This window comes from Anser anser (genome assembly GCF_964211835.1).
Source record: "Anser anser genome assembly, chromosome: 1".
In the NCBI taxonomy this organism is placed as follows: domain Eukaryota; kingdom Metazoa; phylum Chordata; class Aves; order Anseriformes; family Anatidae; genus Anser; species Anser anser.
The window spans coordinates 116,726,491-116,735,314 of NC_139720.1; the positions used below are offsets into that span (position 1 = coordinate 116,726,491).

The 8,824-nt window shown below is 42.6% G+C and overlaps 1 long non-coding RNA gene across 6 annotated transcripts; it reads left to right on the forward strand.

Annotated features, from left to right (window-relative positions):
• Positions 1 to 306: 306 nt before the first annotated feature.
• Positions 307 to 7,682, forward strand: LOC310893068. Of its 6 annotated transcripts, none has more exons than XR_014578684.1 (6): positions 307 to 2,327; positions 2,439 to 2,692; positions 3,406 to 3,748; positions 4,778 to 4,843; positions 4,943 to 5,291; positions 5,380 to 7,682. It is a non-coding gene; the product is annotated as an uncharacterized lncRNA (long non-coding RNA). The 6 variants fall into 6 exon arrangements; XR_014578685.1 differs by having other exon boundaries at positions 307 to 1,201; XR_014578686.1 differs by lacking the exon at positions 2,439 to 2,692 and having other exon boundaries at positions 316 to 2,371; positions 4,943 to 5,140.
• The last annotated feature ends 1,142 nt before the right edge of the window (positions 7,683 to 8,824 follow it).

The window sequence follows — 8,824 nt, forward strand, 5'->3', positions numbered from 1 at the left end:
AGGTCTTCTAGCAAAGGAGAGGAAAAAGAGAGAGTGAAGAAATTTGGCTTCGTTTGGCCTGACAGTGTACACGGCCATCACTATGTGCATGTTACACAAACATGTGCTATGCTCTTTGCACAGCCCCAACACGGCCAATCTGCCAACAAGCAGTCACTGAGCAGCAGGGTGTACATCAGCACCTCTCATCCAGAAATGCTCTACAGGCAATGCTCTGTCTCAAGAGAATGGAATATCCATCAAGTATTGTTTTCCCCTGTCTTCCAATCTAAATTAACGTGTGGGAGAATGGGTAAAAACAGCTTAGTGACATCTTGTTATAATTTAGCACGTGTATTTGTACTGTTGGCAGCAGCCTTTTTGGATCTGCTCCATTTTTCTCCCGTTCCTTCTGCAATGTTCAATGTTCTGGTCACAACTGGGAGAACAAGTGGCATGGTTAACCATGTTTGAACCAGAATAATGAGTAAAACCTGCTGTCTCAAACAACAGGTTACCTATAAAAATAACTGCCGATATTAAATACAATAATACATAAATATTAAAGGGGGAAAAAAAAAAGCTATAGAGTTTCATAATACCATTCTTTTCCTCAGTCCTGCCCAGATGAGTGTGGAGCCATATCCCTGCATTTTGGAGACATAACCGTGTTGGGACCTAAGTTTTCCCTCTTCCTGTGACTTTGGAGAGCTCCTACAGCTGAGGGAAGCACCTGGATTCTCCCCTTCGTTAATGGTTAATGGAATTAAATCCCAGATGAAGTGATAAATCCTGCTTCCTCTTTCAACCTATACAGCCTTTTCTCTCCCCCTTCTCCCCCTTCCCAGTAGCAGTAATCAGAGAAGACAGTTAATTGGGGATTTACATTTCTTCACTGCCCCACTTCCCCTGCCCTTCCCACACATCACCTTGCACCTGCATTTGAGATTTCTCCAGATTTGAACAAAAGGAAGGGTCTTCACTGAGAACAATGGGGGTGCTGTGTGTATAAATAACAGCACGTCAAGTCGTGGCGTTTCTGTTGCTGGTTTTGTGCTTTTTCTGGCTGTAGGCTTAGTTTGCCTGGCATTCTGAGTGAATAGGATTGGATTTTAGGAAGGAGAATCCCACCTTTTGGTTCAGAAAAGCTGAGAGAAACTTCTACGTGACAAATCAGTCTAATTTCCTTCTGTGACTGGGGAACAGGCTTTGTGGAGAGAAGGTAGAGAGAGATAGACAGACAGACAGGGGTAGGACTTGGTTCCAGATACAGATGTCTAAATTTAGGTTGCTGCCGTCTAGATGACCTTATGTGAGCAAAGTTTCTACATTAGCATGAGATGAATTGCCCTCCACCCACTGTTGCTTGTATAGTGGAGTCGTAGTCAGTAACACGAGCTTAAGATACCTGCATTTGGGGCTGATTCTCGCTTTTTGGCATTTTACCCTAGCCTGAGTAATGGTTTTGATTTCAGTTTTGAATTATACAATTTTCTTATTTTCTTCATTTTTAAAGATAACATTCTATTTTAGGGTTACAGAGACAGAGATAGAGCATTGGTTTTCGGTGACAGATTCATTTCATATTTGCATAATAATTTCTTTGATTACGTTTCTGTAAGTAAGCTAGTGAAATATTTTGATCTTGATAAAACTACCACAGCAGGCAGGATTGAAAACTGGCTTGGACAGCCATTCCTTGAGAGCAGTTTTCAGTGGTTTGCTGCCAAAATGGTGGCAAATTCTGTAGAAAAGACTTCTACGGCTATAAGACGTCAAAAGCTGAGCACCAGTCATCCATGTCATGATTTTGTGAAAAAGATAAACATGGCCTGGAAGTATAAAGGAGAGGATTGTCTCAAATGGGGGAAGGAATCCTTCCTCCCTGCTTTAGTGTTGATGAAGCTGGAGATTTGGGCTCAGCATATCAGGAACTGATCTAGCACTTTTAAAGAAAGCCTAGAGAAGAGCAGTGAGAAAGACCAGTAGTGTAACCTCCCTCCTATGACTTTCAAGTAAATAGTACATAATTTAGTATTTTTTAACCTAAAGCAGATGAAGTCAAGGGGGAATGTGAATTCTGCAAGTGCACAGAAGATGGAAGGCATGTTCTCCACACCAATACATTTACATAATACAGCATGAATTTTAGGACAGCATGTTTAAAATGTATATGAGCATGTCACATTTTTTGTGACATCATGTCACAGTAGAACAGGAGTAGACAGTCTAATCTGATTTTACACACACCAGTTATTGGAAGCTAAGTAACCTCACCAGGCAAACATCTGATAAGAATGATCTAAGTACAGCTGATGCTGATTTGGGACAAGAGCCTGGTTTCTCAGGTGCAAAAGCAATTTCACAGGCAGTGTCACTGAATTTCTTTGAGGTAATTTCTGGGGAAGTTATGATTTCTAGCAACCACTTCTGAATTATGTCTATGTATGTATTTTCAGCATGACTTTACAGTTTCGCATCTGAAACGGGTTCATTTTTATTTGTCTGGTGTATACATCCTGAGAGTAACCTGCAGACTAAAGAGGATTCAAGCAACAATTGGTCCCCTGAAAGCACACAAACTAAATAAATGTTTATAAACCCCAAATGATGTCACTATAGTAGGTGAATGACAACAGAACAATGGGCACGGCTACACTCCTTTAAGCTGCAGCAATGTTCCCTAGCAACTACCAAGGAGCAGCCTTCGGAGGTATCGTGAGTGCCAACAGGCCATTATCTGACAAATGATTGAGAAATGATCTTAATCCTGTATTTCACAGAGGAGATATTGTAAATCAATTGCCTGTTTGTAATTTACAGATACCACTTTCTCTCTTTGGGTAAACTATTAGGTAAGAATTCCTCTGGGTAATAATTATGTTATTTCATTTTTTATTTGTGTTAGTATTAATCATATACATTTTATAATTTAAGGTATTTGAGTTCCAGGGGAATAGCATTAGGTAGCTGCTATGCTGTAAGAAAAAGCACACTGAGATGAAGTTTAACGTTAATCTAAAACTGATCTAATGGCTTCTAAAAACTCAAGCACCAATTGCTTCCTTGGCTTGGGACTGCCTTTTGAAGCACATGGTTAGGCATAAGGCAATATGTAGGAAGAAGAAGAGCAAGGGCTTTATCTAAGAGGCCCAGCTATTTATCAAATCAGCTAATCATACCATACCAAACTAATTAATAATTATTGGTGCAAGGAATGCCATGGAATAGGCTACATAGATACCAAATACTCCCAATAGTTGATGGAAAGCCATTCTCTACCCTTCTGTTTTGCCTGACCACAAGGAGCAGTTACCTCATTTTCACTGTACTCTCTGCCACTCAGCTACTCTATAAACCTGGGCAAATCTCTTTACTATTTTGTAACACAAAGTTTTTCCTGCCCTACACTTAATTACATTGTAGGAGGTTGTGGAGCGCTCCGTGGACACATCTGGAAGTAGACAGGCAAAATATCCCCAACTTTCAACGTCCAGCTCCACAGAGAATTGCCTAAATCAGCTGCTTCTCTGAAAACCTGTGACTCATCAAGACATTTAGCAGTGATTTCGGTCAGTTACTGAAATGAGCTTCAGGCCCTGTGTACACAGGTGTGTGAAGATTCAGACTAAGGCCTCCTCTCCAGCCTACGGTGAAGCCCCAACATACAGCCTCAGCCTGCACACCTCCAGTCATCTACGTGATCCTTCTTCAGCCATGGCTCCTGCTAATCCGGCCCGTAGTCTGTTGCATGAAATGCTAGCTGCACGTGAGCATTCTCCTTATTTTGTATTCCAGTTACCTATTATTTTGGGGAAGAGTTCTTGGTATTTTTTCATTATTTGTGTAACTGGGAGATACTGAATAATCAAGCTGGCAGAACTAAAGATCCACATGAATCAAACTGGGAAAGAATAATGTTCCCCACACAATTAGTCACAACTTTTATATAACCACTATTGGGAATTCCGCAGCTGCTTCTCAGCTTACTGCACTGAAAATGAACTCTATCTAAATGGGCTTTTTCAAAAAGAAATGCTCCTGGATATGTACATAACTTTACTTCTGCCCTGGCAAACACTGCTTTCAGTTAGTTTTGACAAAGGGGCTTTCCATTGACCTACTCCGTCTCCTCCCCAAGTAAGCTCATGAAATATTTGTTAGATTTATCATATGCTAGAGACTGGCATCTGCTTTTATCCTGAGACAGGAATTGTCATCCTTGCCATTTGTCACATTGTCACAAAGAAAGAAATTGTCATTCTGTGGTAGGTCAAAGGATTTGTGGCAACTTGTTTGGGAGAAGTAAGAGAAAGGGGCTAGAGAGTAAGATAAAAGAGTGATATATGCACAAAGTAACTCTAATGCACAGGGGTCAAATCATTCTAATTTAAAATTTCAGGACTAAAAAGAAGTGCAGAAATCTTGGGCTGCAGCAACATGTTGCCTTTGGCAGGCAAGTTCTGCTCGAGGACTCTTTTCCTCTCCTTGGCCGCTCTCTCCCCCACCACAGCACTTGCTGCCTCTGGAGAAATGTCACTGTGGCCCTGCTGTAAACAAGATCTTTGAAGTGATTTAACATGAATCCCTCACTTTTTTTTTTTAGTTCCCTTTTTTTTTCTTTTTTTTTTTTTTTGATTTATATCTTTTCAGCCTAGATCATTTTAGAATGCAATACTGATGCATAACTAATTGTACTGGGAGGACAAGCAGTGACATGGGGAACTGGGAACCAACATGTTTTGTAACACTGCCCTCATCTGACTAAAATCTGTTTTTTTGATGTCTTAAACTGCAGAGTACACTTTGCCTCAGAATTAAATAACTCATCTCCCATGTATTGCAATTCCACAAGAATTGCAGGGTAAGTAGGAGAGAACGGGGAATTGGAAACTAAGAGATGTGAAACATTAGAGATGGTAGAGGGAGGCAGAAAAGCAAGTAACTTTTTTTTTTTCTGAAGGCCAGGAGAAATGCTCAAGGGGAACAAAGCTATGTATAAGGTGGTTGTGTGGAGGAGCAGCAGGTGAATCAAAAGGGAGATGCAATAAAGGAGAGAGGAACTGGAAAAAGATGTGTACACATAACAGGGTGGCTGTGAAGCAATGCAGAGAACATGGAAGACTAGAACAAGAAACTGCAATGATTTCATCTTGACAAGGTCTGGAACAGAGGAATTAAGCCATTGCCCACAGCTGGGCTTCACAAACAAGGGTGCTGTTTGACCTATCAGTACTGAAAGGTTGCAGACCTTGCAGACTTTATCAAGCATAACTGACCCTATACTTTAGATAGAAAAGAATCAAACTTCTGTAAGTAAAGTCTTATTGACTGGTGTGGTTATTTGCAGTCTGTTATTTTGGGTTCATAACCTCTCATCATGTCTCTTGTTTCGGACAGTGTTTCAGATTGTCTGGAAGAATTCATAGCTCTCCTACTTTGGGTTTTTTTAGAAGCAACAGGACAGCTTGTGGTGCCATGTCACAGCAGTTGCTTGCCACAGAAACCTCCTGGCTGCTCTTTTCTCTTTCTGCACAAGCTGTCACATTAATTGTTGCACCATGAGAGATCCTTCACAGCAGCAGTGGGGACCAGGACAAATTTTATCTCCACGTGCTAATTTGGACAACCATGAAAGCTGTCTTGACTTGTTACCCCGCAGCAAAAGACCCACCCTGGTCACTGCAGAAGAACTAAATTACCACGCAGCAACAACCCCCTGCTCAAGCTTGTGGCCCACCCTAAAAAGCAGCTGAAAGCCTTCTCTTGTGCAGAGCCAGACCTCTACAGCTCCATCACATGGGAAAGTTGCCTGCAGCTGTCATTTTTACGAGTTTCCCAGATGCTTTGCAGGTCCTTTTCAATGCCTGCAGGATCAGTGTAAGGTGAGCAAGTTTCAGTGAGTTCCTCTGCTGCTGTCTCTGACCGTGCACGCCACAGTTTTACAAGAGGCTACGCGCCTCTTTGGCCCACTGGATGACTACAGCTCCCCTTTAGCAACATCAGAGGCCTCATCTCGGAGGGTTAGCCCACGAGATAACAGGTGGGCATGAAAGCAGGGTACGGCAATTCCCTTTCTCGCTCCTTTGCTCCTGGATTTTGCCTTTTCACCGCGAACCTGCCCCGGCACTCTCTGCTTTCAAAACAAAAGCGTGAGCGAAAGGTCTGAGGCTGGCAGGAGGAGAAGGAAAACGGTCGATTTTTTAGCTCTGGGGGTACCCCTTCCCTTGTGTGCTCCCTCGCCACCGGTGCCAGGGAGCCCCCCAGACCCGAGAAGACCCCGGCCTGCCCCTGAGGGGCGGCCCTGCCCGGCGCAGCGCGGCCGCTAGGGGGCGCCGCCGCCCCGGCGGTGGGGCGGGAGCAGGGCCCGGGGCCGGGCCTGGCGCTGTCCGCGTGGAGCCCGGCGCTCGTCCAGGGCCTCAGCGACCAAAAGCGTCGTCGTCGTGAACGGAAATCCGATCCCCTTCGGGAGAATCTTTTATTAAATTAAAAGAAGAACTACTCTTTTGACACAGAGCTGGAGATTCACCTAAATTTTGAGCGGTTCATGTTGCAGATCCTGAGCTTCAAGAAGAGTCCCTTTGCCCTTGCCTAGATTTCAGGGCTGCCCAAGGGCATTGCAGAGCTCGTACAGTGTCTGTCATGTGGAGTGTCAGGGAGACATTTCAGCAAACTCTGGCTTCCAGGCACACACAGCTTTCCAGGGGCTCCAGTGCTATCGGGTCAGGGCAGTCCCATTGGGGCGAGTGGAGCAAACAATGGTCCGGACTCTGGCTTCTGTCATGGGCTTTTTTTTTTCTTTTTTTTTTTTGCTTAAAACTGCATAGATTGGAGAAGAAAACAAACAAACAAACAAAAAAAGTTGCATCAAGGATTGTGGGAATGTGGACGTCGCATGCTTTCTACATACCTTTGTCATTAAATGTCTGGCATTCACCTATTAGTATGTGGCTGCTTAACGAGGAAATGGAATACTGAAAGCACACCTTCCCCCCTCCAAATAAATGCAACGCTGCAATTTTAATTGCACCTCAGTCAGGAAGCTCTTGGATGAGAATTCGCCTTGACCAAGTCTCCCTTTGAGAGCCTAATTCTGATCAGATCATCTTTGTCTTTGTTCTCTCCTGTTTTGTGCATTGGAGTCATGCATTGCATTGCACTGCTACAGAGCTGAAGGGCTCATGTCATATGGTATTTTTCAAATGTGCCACTTCAGTGGATGTTGTTAAATAAATACATAAATAAATAAAATTCCAAACTCCTTAGTGGCCACTTTGCTATGTCTAGACCAGTCTGCAGCCTTACTCTCTCCACCTAGTCCTGTTTGTCCACTTTCTCACCTGGGATATCACTGCCTGAATTCTTGGCTGCAAACTGTAAGTCCTCTCTGGCCAGGTATGTTTTTGCAGTGTTCATTTATATCGTGCCTTTTGTAATGGTGTTCTCACCTGAAGAAGTGCCCTTCCAGGGTAGCAATAAATTCTTTGAAAGACTCCATCAGAGGAGGTAATTGGAGCGATGCATTTTGTGTGAGATCTTGCATGGCTGTAATGAAGCAAAGACACGTGCAAGGAACTGGTGATATTTAAGCATTTTGCTAGCAAAGACACTAGCTGTCTTGTAGGAACAGGAAAGCTATTGTTGAACTGAATCCTTCTGTCTTCCTCTGGTGCCAGTACTTCACAAAGCACGCATTTTGTGTCTTCAATGCTATTCAGCTTAGCAAAAGGCACAGTCTGGGACCAGTCAGAGAACATAATTAAAGAACACTCAGCTTCCATCCCTCATATAAAGGTCATGTATTTGTATTTCAGTTAAGTCAGCCTGCAGTTTTTGTAAAGTGTCTGATGTTCTCTTAGTGCTGTGTAAACAATAGCAAAACCAAAACAGAATTAAATTTCAATTAATCTGAGACATTCATAACAGGGATTAGAACAATAAACAAGTTTTATAATTATCCTTCCTCCTTGCATATTAGATTTTGACCTCTTTATACTAATCTGACTTTATTTGTCATCTTAACTGTAAAATTCAGTGTTAATAGTCCCAGACAGTCAAAACTGACTCAAGCTTCATTCTTCAGCCCTATTCCTTCCAGGTGGAAAAAAGAAAGTAAAAGTTATTAAAAAAAAAATAATAATAATGATAATAACTTTAGAATAAAGTTTGGTTTCTTGTTTCTAAACAGGAAGATTTTTTTGTTTGTTTGTTTCTATTTTTTAACCTTTAGATTTTTTTTTTCCTTTTCAAACTTTTTCTTAGCATTTCTGAGGTCTGGAAACATTTTTTTGAAATGAAACTTGAGATTCCTGCATAATTGGTTGCCTTTGGGAATTGAGATTTTAATTAAAAAAGAAAAAAAAAAAAGTGGGACAGTTGTGATAAAATCATAAGAATTGGCAACACATTTAAATTTCTAAGCCAGGTAGGGAAGCATTGCGAAGGAGAAGAAAACAGCCTCACTGTCAGGAGACTTTCCCGATGATGAAACCCTGTGGGATTATGGCATGGCTGGCCACCGTGCCTGCAGGGCACAGAGGGGCGATTGTAGGTCACCTGTACCCACTGCAAGTGCAGGAAAGTGAGATCTTAGCCAAAAAGACTGCCTTGTATCATGGCCTTTATTAGGATAATCCTCTCTTCCCAGCAGCTCCTTATTTGTTGATAACCTTGCCTTATCACGGTACACATCTGAAGTGCATGCACATTTGGGGGCAAGGGTAGTGCTGGCAGTGACTCTGCCCCGTGCCAAGCAGCTGCCTAGAGAGAATCCAAGAGGCTCAGGGCAAAAGTCGAGCCTGAGTGTTTATTGGGCTGTATAGTTTACACAGTGATTCATGGCTTG